At 43.6% G+C, this 9147-nt stretch overlaps 1 protein-coding gene and 1 non-coding gene across 3 annotated transcripts in view; both read right to left on the bottom strand.

Moving 5' to 3' along the window:
• The window catches only part of rp1l1a (rp1 like 1a), a 19478-nt gene extending 13501 nt beyond the window's left edge, over nucleotides 1-5977 (bottom strand). Inside the window, exon 1 of one of the 2 annotated variants that reach the window (XM_035406997.1) lies at nucleotides 5714-5977. The gene's annotated coding sequence lies outside the window, so the exon portion shown is untranslated. Of the gene's footprint in view, nucleotides 1-2315; nucleotides 2385-5713 lie in introns of those variants that run through there. The other variant, XM_035407004.1, reaches the window with a different exon arrangement.
• A 3087-nt stretch (nucleotides 5978-9064) lies between these two features.
• Nucleotides 9065-9147, bottom strand: trnal-cag. Its single transcript has one exon. It is a non-coding gene; the product is annotated as a tRNA-Leu (tRNA).

The raw sequence follows: 9147 nt of genomic DNA, 5'->3' as shown, positions 1-9147 counted from the left end.
ATTTCTCCTTCCTTCATCTTAGCAGTGTTTTGGTGGCATTGCAGGCCATTTAATGAGCATAGCATATTTAGAAATGGATGAACTAGTTTCCCAGTATTGTTTTTATATAAATCTTTCTGTTTTCTTTGGTCACTGCTATTCTCTGTTTAGGTCTGCCATCACAAAACAGCATTTTCTGTTTCAACGAAAGTAAATCATTTGTGAGTGCAGTAGCTGAGACATACCAGACATGTTTGGTATGCTTTGAGAGTCGTCTGGTCTCCCCCACCTCTGCGGTCCAGCCCCTCCTTCATCATTGCCTCCACCCTGCCCACATCTGCCGCCACCTGCTGTTCCCCATCACCGCCACCCGGCCCCACCCATCATATGAGCCACATCACATATCTTATCTTGTGCATAAACTGGCTGACATGCTGGTCACCAGTCGGCACCCTGAGCCGACCAGAGGAGGATGGGTTTCCCCCTTGAGCCTGGTTCCTTCCAAGGTTTCTCCCCATCTGCCACAGGGAGTTTTTCCTTGCCACTGTTGCCTTAGGCTTGCTCCTGTGGGGGTTTAGGCTAGGGTTGTCTGTAAAGCGTATTGTGACAACTGTTGTAAAATACGCTATACAAATAAAATTTGATTGAATTTGATTGATGTTTACTGTGGGTAGAGAAGAAGGTAAGAGAGTAGAGAGGATGTGCACACAGAGGTGTGAAGCAGGTTGGGTTTTAGCATCCCCAGAGCTGCATGGCTATAAATACGCTCCCCTGTAGGACAGCGAGCTTCAGAATAAGAGTTCAAAGATCTGCTATTTCAGGAGCAGGAGAAAGCGCCCTGTCACCCTGGAAGAGTAAACAAACGGTAGAAATATCCCAGGAAACAGCCGTGCCATGTTCGAAGCAGAGCAGCAGTGCAATAAATGCAACATCTGAGAGACGCCCGCACCTTCTGGTGCTAAAGAAGCACAGCAGCCCACATCTGACCCAGAAGCAAAAGCTTATTAGATAACCTAATCTCCCTTAAGGTTGCCACGGCAGCCAAAACCAGCCAGGGGCCCAATCAGGGCTGCATCTGAGACTTCAGGAAACAGTCAGTCCCCAAGTTTTCCACCTGCTCTCATCTCTCACAGATTTTTGTTTTTACAACACATATGCCATTAAGTCAGTTATTCCGTCTGTCTTACTCATAAAGACCAGAGCTTTCACCCAGCAAGTGAGACACATTCTATTCTGAAAAATCTTCAGGCAATCCTGTCATTGATTCACTTCATAAATGTATTAAAACAACAAATCTTATACTTTATACACTCTTATGCCACATGACTACCATATTTCCCACTTACCATCTTAGCAATAATCTGTTTATTAGCTTTCACTATGTTATCTGACTACTATATGATTAACATTATCAGCACAGTCAGCTATTAACTTCTGTACAAGATGAAAGTAGAGGAGAGACCATAGATAAAGGTACCAACAAGTACCAGGTGATATAGATGCAGCCATCCAGACCTAATCATGCCTACCCTGGCCCAACCATGCCTAACCAGGCCGGACATGACCTAAACAGACCTACCCATGCCTACCCTGGCCTAACCATGCCTAACCAGGCCGGACATGACCTAAACAGACCTAACCATACCTACCCTGACCTAACCATGCATAAACAGACCTAACTGAGCCTAACCAGACCTAACCAAGCTTAACCAGACCTAACCATGCCTAAACAGACCTAACTGGGCCTAACCAGACCTAACCATGCTTACCCTGACCTAACCATGGCTATTCAGGCCGAACATGACCTAAACAGACCTAACCTAGCTTAACCAGACCTAACCAGGCCAAACCAGGGCTAACCTGACCCAACCAGACTTAACGGTATAAAACCAGGCCTCACCACACAGGGTTTAAACAGTCCTGGATGCAGACTGCAGATTGCATGTCCGGTTCTTAGGCCTTGTTGGGCATATATTAAGATAAGCCATTACAATGCAATAAAAAGGCATTCTTTCATTTAAATTTCATTTAATTTTCTTATCTTTTATACATATAAATAAACCACATTCAAAAGTATTCAGATAGCCCATAATTCTGGGACAGCATTTATCTTTATAAATATGCACAGCTCAAGCACACAGCGTGATATTTACAGGTGTGTAAATATTCCTCAGAATACAGGGACCTGTATGTACATATTAACACTGTCACACACACTGAGTCCTGCCACTATGAACACACACACACACACATGCACATGCACTCACACACACACACACGCACACATACTCACTCAGAAAAATACACACACACACTTACATACATCACATACTCACTCTGTCTGGGAACATGATCCAGATGATGAGGTCACCCCCTATAGAATTTCTCTTTTTGGGGAAAGGTCCTCACACACACAGTGTTTGTTCCATACAGCAGAAGTGACAGCAGGCTAATAGGTCCTCACACGCACAGTGTTTGTTCCATACAGCGGGAGTGGCAGCAGGCTAGTTAGCTGTGAGTTCAGAAGCTCTCCTGCCGCTAATCAGCTGCTTGCCAGGCTAAGGATAGAAGCAAAGCCTTCGTAATCACCCTCAGCGCCTCTCCAGTCAGCGACAGCACCCTACGCAGGACTGCAACGGCCACAAGGACTCGCATCTGCTAACAGATTATGAAAATGTCTCGTAACACACTGTGAAAACATCTTACAACTCACCAGTCTAATAACATACTTGAAAAATATCTAATAACACTAAAATTATTTATTGCATAAATGTATGCACATGCATGTATGTGCACGCTCATACAGGCATGCACAGACATGCACATACACGCTCACACACGCATGCTCAATCACCCCTGCACATGCACACACATGCACGTTCATGCTCTCTCACAGGAACACCCTGCTTGGTATCCCTTGTCTTTACTACAGCTGTGCAGAGTAAAATGCTCAGTGCTAGTTTTACTCTGGCAGAGTTTATTAAATGGATTCTCTCAGAGTTGATTAGACGTTGATGTGATCACGTGATGTTTCACATGCCAGAGACGGCCATCAGACAGGTGGGTCGGGGGTCTACAGGTCAGGGCCACTCTAACCTGCCAGGTGGGTCTGGGGTCTACAGGTCAGGGCCACTCTAACCTGCCAGGTGGGTCTGGGGTCTACAGGTCAGGGGCCACTCTAACCTGCCAGGTGGGTCTGGGGTCTACAGGTCAGGGGCCACTCTAACCTGCCAGGTGGGTCTGGGGTCTACAGGTCAGGGGCCACTCTAACCTGCCAGGTGGGTCTGGGGTCTACAGGTCAGGGGCCACTCTAACCTGCCAGGTGGGTCTGGGGTCTACAGGTCAGGACCACTCTAACCTGCCAGGTGGGTCTGGGGTCTACAGGTCAGGACCACTCTAACCTGCCAGGTGGGTCTGGGGTCTACAGGCCAGGACCACTCTAACCTGGCCAGCAGTGCTGCTGGTTTTCATTCCTCCCCTCTAATCAGGACTGATTTAGACCTGGGACAAGAGGCGAGTTCAATCTCTGCTCAATCAGTTCCTGTAATCAATTAATTAACTATCAGGTGGAAAAGAAACCCACCAGCAGTACCAGCCCTGAAAACCATCTGCAGTCCCAGCCCTGAAAACCATCAACAGTCCCAGCCCTGGGGCAGATCTGGGGCAGTATCCCTGCTGTAGGCTCGGGTGGCACAGTGGAATAGGTATGAGTGTGTGAGTGAATGGACAGTAAATGGTGTGTGTGCCCTGTGATGGATTGGCAGCCTGTCCAGAATGTATTCTGACCTCTTGTCCAATACATGCTGGGATTGGTTTTATGCTGGTTTTAAATGGGTATTTCTGTTCCAGTAATGCAGATTTTAAATGTGTATTCATGTTCCAGCAATGCTGGTTTTAAGTGTGTATCCATGTTCCAGCAATGCTGGTTTTAAATGGGTATTCATGTTCTAGTAATGCTGGTTTTAAATGGGTATTCATGTTCCAGTAATGCTGGTTTTAAATGGGTATTCATGTTCTAGTAATGCTGGTTTTAAATGGGTATTCATGTTCTAGTAATGCTGGTTTTAAATGGGTATTCATGTTCCAGTAATGCTGGTTTTAAATGGGTATTCATGTTCCAGTAATGCTGGTTTTAAATGGGTATCCATGTTCCAGTAATGCTGGTTTTAAATGGGTATTCATGTTCCAGTAATGCTGGTTTTAAATGGGTATTCATGTTCCAGCAATGCTGGTTTTAAATGTGTATTCATGTTCCAGCAATACTGGTTTTAAGTGTGTATTCATGTTCCAGCAATGCTGGTTTTAAGTGTGTATCCATGTTCCAGCAGTGCTGGTTTTAAATGGGTATTCATGTTCTAGTAATGCTGGTTTTAAATGGGTATTCATGTTCTAGTAATGCTGGTTTTAAATGGGTATTCATGTTCCAGCAATGCTGGTTTTAAATGGGTATCTGTGGGTTGATGGAGGGCTGGTGGTTCTTAAACTCAACAACCTTGCGTCACATGAAATAAGACCTATATATTTGTCTTTCACATGCTGTTTAAAGTTGTACATTTTGATTGAATTGTTAATTTAATAGCATGTTCCTTCGGATTTGCTAAAATAACATAAAAATAAATAACATTGTTTAAATGTGATAAATGAGACTACAGTTGGAGCTAATCTCAGAAATAAAAATATAACCGAAATGATTCATAAGATTTGCTGTCAGTGTTTCCACAGCCAGAGGGGTGATTTCTGTATTCATAAACACTGGTTACCATGGCAACTTGCATTACCATCCCAGCTGGCCTGATACTCCATGTGCATATTGGTACTGTGTGAAAACATGATTATGGTTTACAATCTGCACACCTGCATAAAAACAGCCGGGAAAAAAACGTTTTCTGGCGAGCCGTTATATGACGTTCATATCGGCTAATTTGCAGTTCAGCTGCACTGGAACACTTTTGCATTTGTTAATATTCGGTTATTAAGCATTTTCTGACACTTATTAAACAAGACCAGGTCAAAACCTAGTATATGGCTGGACCTCTCTGGCCGACCAATGGTGTAACTTCATATAACTCAGCCAACCAATGGTGTAACTTCATCACTCACTCAGTCACTCAGTCAGTCACAGACATTTGCGTTTGTAGGGCTGGCCCCGCTCTTGCGGTCCAGCCAAAAACAAGATCACATTTCCCTCGCTGAAGCAACGTCAGTCATATCCTCACAGGAATATTGCTATTATGTCATGACTTCTGATGTTTTTCCATCAGCCTGACTGAGGCCTACAGATGAAAATAAGCCCTAATGGCACATTTTACATTTTGTTTATTAACGTGCATTGTCCCTGTTTTTAAATAAATTAACTTAATCTTAAATCACCCATCACAAAATCACCTGTGACACAAAACCACATTTAACACAAATTCACCTTTAACACAAAATCACCTGTAACACAAAATCACCTTCAACACAAAACCACCTGTAACCCAAAACCGCCTTTAACATAAAACCACATTTAACACAAAACCACCTGTAACACAAAATCACCTTCAACACAAAACCACATTTAACACAAATTTATCTGTAACACAAAATCATCTTCAACCTAAAATCACTGATAACACAAAATCACCTGTAACACAAATTCACCTGTAACACAACCAGTGACTGAAACTCTTTGTTGATCAGCCCTGCCACACAGTGGTGATGCATTTGCATGTGATTTCTGATTGGTTGCTGTTACCTGCATATTACTTTGCTCTGCGGTAGAAAGCCGTGATCAGCGGAGACAAACAGAAGAGGAAGAGTCTTTGAGGAAGACTGTGGCCAGAATGGCGAAGTTCCAGCTGAATTCCGAGCGTTTGTGAGCGAGACACACACTGGCCCTGGAGCTGTAATCTGCTCTTCTGTCTCCCCCTGTAAGAAGCTTGTGCAGGGGATTGTGCTTAATGACTCATCTGCAGAGAGGATCCACCCCCTCCTGCTCACGATCTGCTGCTGCTGCTCAGACCGGGGCTGGAGGCGAGAGAGTTAGAGACGGCTCGCATGTTACACGCTACTGTACCTGTGTGTGTTCAACGCTAACACCTACTGTACCTGTGTGTGTTCAACGCTAACACGCTACTGTACCTGTGTGTGTTCAACGCTAACACCTACTGTACCTGTGTGTGTTCAATGCTAACACCTACTGTACCTGTGTGTGTTCAACGCTAACACCTACTGTACCTGTGTGTGTTCAATGCTAACACCTACTGTACCTGTGTGTGTTCAATGCTAACACCTACTGTACCTGTGTGTGTTCAACGCTAACACCTACTGTACCTGTGTGTGTTCAATGCTAACACCTACTGTACCTGTGTGTGTGTGTTCAACGCTAACACCTACTGTACCTGTGTGTGTTCAGCGCTAACACCTACTGTACCTGTGTGTGTTCAATGCTAACACCTACTGTACCTGTGTGTGTTCAACGCTAACACCTACTGTACCTGTGTGTGTTCAACGCTAACACCTACTGTACCTGTGTGTGTTCAACGCTAACACCTGCTGTACCTGTGTGTGTTCAACGCTAACACCTGCTGTACCTGTGTGTGTTCAACGCTAACACCTACTGTACCTGTGTGTGTTCAACGCTAACACCTACTGTACCTGTGTGTGTTCAACGCTAACACCTACTATACAAGTGTGTGTTCCACACTAACACCTACTGTACCTGTGTGTGTGTTCCACACTAACACCTGCTGTACCTGTGTGTGTTCAATGTTCACACCTACTGTACGAGTGTGTGTTCCACACTAACACCTACTATACCTGTGTGTGTGTGTTCCACACTAACACCTACTGTATCTGTGTCTGTGTGTTCCACACTAACACCTACTATACGAGTGTGTGTTCCACGCTAACACCTACTGTACCTGTGTGTGTGTGTTCCACACTAACACCTACTGTACCTGTGTGTGTGTTCCACACTAACACCTGCTGTACCTGTGTGTGTTCAACGCTAACACGCTACTGTTCCTGTGTGTGTTCAACGCTAACACCTGCTGTACCTGTGTGTGTTCAACGCTAACACCTGCTGTACCTGTGTGTGTTCAACGCTAACACCTGCTGTACCTGTGTGTGTGTTCCACACTAACACCTGCTGTACCTGTGTGTGTTCAACGCTAACACCTGCTGTACCTGTGTGTGTGTGTGTGTGTTCCACGCTAACACCTACTGTACCTGTGTGTGTGTGTTCCACACTAACACCTACGTGTGTTTCATGCTAACACTTACGTGTCCCTTTCATTTTAAAACCATCTATGGGAAAAGATATACTTACATTACATTCATTTATTTAGCAGATGCTTTTATCCAAAGCGACGATATTATGCCCTGCCAGGGTGCGTTTACAGCTTAATGATAAAATGATAAAACCAGTTCTGCATTCCCCCCCCCCCCATTCTGTGTGCCTGGCAGTGACTCCCATTCCAGCCAGTTACTGCTGAGCTACTGTCCCATAGTGACACCAGTCAGGCGGTTAGCATAGCATGCGCATGAGTCCATATGGGCTGACAGGGAAGAGTTGACAGGAAAGAGGATTAAAGCTTGAGCCATCTGTACCAATCGCTAACAACTGTTAGGGGCCTTTCGGCCAATCAAGCGGACTCTGACACAACACAAACAAACAGGCTTTCGGCTGAAGAAAAAACACTCGGTCACCCTGAAACATTTAAATCTCCCGAACAGCCACAACTGCAGCTGAGAATGTATATTTAAATACCCCATGTGGTCAATAGGCAGGTTTACAATAACACAAACAGAGCCTTGGGTCTTTTGGAGCATGAATGGACACTGTGGCAGGAGTTAAAACCTTTTATATGCAGAGTCCTTGCACCTAAAACTACATTACAGTAAGCCTATGGGTAAGATAAACCAATATGTTTTTGTACAGGACCATTTAAAATGGGTTGTTGATACAGAAATTGATACAGAAATTAATTCAATTACTCAAGCTCGCAAAAATATTTTCTGAATTACAAACCCCACTGAAAAAATGTAGGAAAATGGCGCCCCGAGGAAGCCGTGAGTCTCTGTAATTCTTGGTAGTGAGATCCAATCCCCGTTCACTACCAAGAATCGATGCCGCTAGCCAATCAGGGCGCGTATGTCTACCAGGAATTTACCCAGAGTTAACCAATCGCTTGCTCGACTGTCTCTGGCTGAGAGACGCGCGAATCTTAAATAAGGTAAATCGCTGTTTTATTTTCCTGCTTCTGTAGGTAAAGATAACCGAAAATTTCACTGAATGATAACTGGGGAAAAGTTACAACAAGCGAATTTTCCTTGCCGTATAGTTGGCTAGCTACGGATAAGTACGGTAACGTTACTAAATGTAAAGAAATATTAACATTGTTTCAGCTAGCAAGTTAATGTATTATTATTGTTGTCATTGTGATCATCTGGAAAGCATTTTAGACTGCTATGGCACTGTTTAAAATATACCATAACAGATGCCGTCTGTTGTATTTAATTCTTTTTAAAAAATTGTTTCCATGATGGATATGTTTCAAAATAGAAAATGTTCATAACCGGATAAAAAGCTGGAAATGAGATTTGCTGTTTAGCAATGTTCTGAATCAGTAGCCTACAATGTAAATAAACCTTATTATAAACAAGCGCGCAGTATTGATTGATTACTATTATATGTCATTAGAATGTAAAAGCTGAACATTCATGTAACAATCACTAATGGTAATTGAAAGCAATGACGTTTTTGAACACTGAATTAGAATATTTAAAAAAAGAAACCATTCTGAAGGATTAAAGAAACAAACAAGATTGCACAATAAAACTTATCGATTTATATTATACATGCAAATGGACACTTTTAATATATGACGGTTTTACTCGTACCAAACTGTCATATCTGAGGTCATATCTGACATCGTTAGTTAACTTTTTAACAGCGTTTAGTTGCGTGCTTTTTAAAAAAATGCGCGATTTGCGTTGTATTCTAACCCACGTCATCGCGGGTAATTTTTGGTTACTCGTTTCTATTTTTGGGAGCCCAATGCGAATAGAGAATACGCTATTTCCTATGCACAAAAGATTACTTTGTCAGAAGTGGGATTCGAACCCACGCCTCCAGAGGAGACTGCGACCTGAACGCAGCGCCTTAGACCGCTCGGCCATCCTGAC

This window comes from Anguilla anguilla, chromosome 1 (assembly GCF_013347855.1).
Source record: "Anguilla anguilla isolate fAngAng1 chromosome 1, fAngAng1.pri, whole genome shotgun sequence".
Taxonomy (NCBI): Eukaryota; Metazoa; Chordata; class Actinopteri; order Anguilliformes; family Anguillidae; genus Anguilla; species Anguilla anguilla.
Note: the sequence above shows the minus strand (reverse complement) of the source record. Positions and strands in the feature narration are given on the sequence as shown.